Here is a 2,203-nt window from a genome sequence, read left to right as displayed (position 1 = left end):
CTCTCCAGCGGGTCTGGCTGCTCTAGAGCCTGCTCTGGAGAAAGGGAACCCGGGTTTGCCTGAGGGATGGGGTGTTGCGTCTCCCTGGAGATGAAGCATGTGGGCTACGTCCTCCCTGAGACGGGAGGGTGGCCCGGCAGACCTTCCCCTTGGACCTCAGCACTGTTTGTCTGTCCCACATCCGGGGCTCCACAAGAAAATTCCATCAAAGAGAAAGGAGAAAACCCCATTTTCTTTTCAGGAGGTGAATCTGATTTATTTTTAAACTGAGTTATGTAGGAGGAGGGGGCTGCTTTGGTTGAAGAAAGTCTTTTAAAAACAGAAATGTGGTCAGGGATGAGGCAGGCTTTGTTAAGTCAGGCCAAAGACGCAGCTACCCACGATGCCGTTATGTGGCCCTGGAGGGTCACAGAAGGTGCAGAGTGTGACAAGATGCTGAGAACAGTCCGTTTTTCACAGAGGGGCTCACTCTTCCTGTGGAATTTGGGTTTTTATTGCCCAGAAATGGTGGCCTTTCCTCAGAGAGCCCAGCCTCAGTTTACCCCTGCCTCCTCTGGGCCTCCTATGTGCAGGGTGTTTTGAGTAAGACGCTAACCCTTCTAAGCTTCCATTTCCTCATGTGCAAAATGCAGACGATGGTATTGACAAGGGTCCCTGCCTTCCAGGCTTCTGGGAGGATGAGCAGTGACGACAGAGCTGAGGGCTGGGAGCCCGTGCAAACACAGGGGCGGCCACCGTGCCACTGAGGCCTATGTGACTTCCGCTTATCATTTCGCTTTCCTTCCAGAGGTCAGGGAAGGTCGTCCTGGGAGTCACCTGAGAGCTGTGAGGGTAGTCCAGGGGGCTGTAGCAGCCTGAATCCGTGGATTCTGCATCAGCTCAGGGTTGCGTCTGCTTCCCAGAGAACACGTCTCACGCGCTGAATGGCTTCTGTCGGCTCAGAGTGTAGAATTCCAGGTTGTGGTGCATGAGCTCTTGGAGTTCCCCTTGTCCTATGCTCTCTTTTCACAGATGGGGAAACCGAGGCCTAGAGAAGGGGTGGGGCAGCTGGGCCAGTGACATACAGGGAAGTCAGCAAAAGGGCTGGGACAGGAACCCAAGTCCCCTGATCCCAGTGTCCTGCGGCTGCATAACAAAAGGGCCCCTCTCCCTTCTCTCCTTCTCCCAACTTGTTGAAATTCCGCCCTGATCATGTTTATAGGCGACAGAGCACAGGTCTCAGATGGTGCCAGTGGGCCGTGCTTTGCTTGGCTTATGTTGTGTTTAAAATATTTTGGAATTGGTTCTCAATGTTGCAATTCAGAAGACTTCAGAGAAACTTGCACGTTTCAAGCATTTCTCATAGAAATTCAGATGTTGGCGATACATTGGCCCACGTTTCTGCCTGGCCACAGTCCCTAGGGGGATTATCATCTGTCCCCTCCAGACAAGGCACAGGAACTCCACCTGGTCAGTCCCTGCCTGGCCAGGTTCACTCCATGATGTGTCTGTCTGGTCTCTGTGGACACTCACGCCTGTGACTCCTGAGCAGATCCGGGCTGCCCAGGATCATTAATCTGCCCCAGCTCGGCCCATGACACATCTGGACACCAGGTGGTTCCTGTTTAGCTGCCTCCTCATTTTCACAACCAGTGAACTGGGCTTCAGGTACAAGTGAAGGCAAGAAGGCACCTCTTTTCATAGTGGAGTTATTTTCCTAACGTCCGTTAGAAAACGCAAACTTTCCAGAAGAAACTCTTGCTTTCTTTCCTGGTTGACCTAGTTGCAAAGGAAAGTCTTATTTTCTCAAAGAGCTGAGATCTTGCTGGTGTGGTATGCGGAGAGACTGGTCAGCATTTCCATTAGGAACACTTTCCAGGGCTTTAAAACCCGGCCATAAAGAGTGTTTTGGACAAAAATTGGTCCTTCCCCAGTCGAACCTGGGAATCTTTATTGCCAGGCTCTTTCAAAAGATCTTTCACTCTTGAAGTGCAAGTATGTGTGGTTTGCGGCTCACTCGACCACGTTTGGGGTTTTGGATTTTGCTGCATGACATTTTTTCAACCTTTAATTTTAAAGTCATCATCTTCAATATTTATTCCCATGGTTAAAATTGGTATTTTCTCTTTTTTTTTCTATTAGGAGAGGGTTACATAGAAGGGGACTCCGTCCATCATCCCCTGCTGGGGTACAGACTGACACAGGGCCTTGGCAGAACCCTAAA

The sequence above is a fragment of the Cynocephalus volans genome, chromosome 7 (assembly GCF_027409185.1).
Source record: "Cynocephalus volans isolate mCynVol1 chromosome 7, mCynVol1.pri, whole genome shotgun sequence".
In the NCBI taxonomy this organism is placed as follows: Eukaryota; Metazoa; Chordata; class Mammalia; order Dermoptera; family Cynocephalidae; genus Cynocephalus; species Cynocephalus volans.
This window is presented reverse-complemented; position numbering follows the sequence as displayed.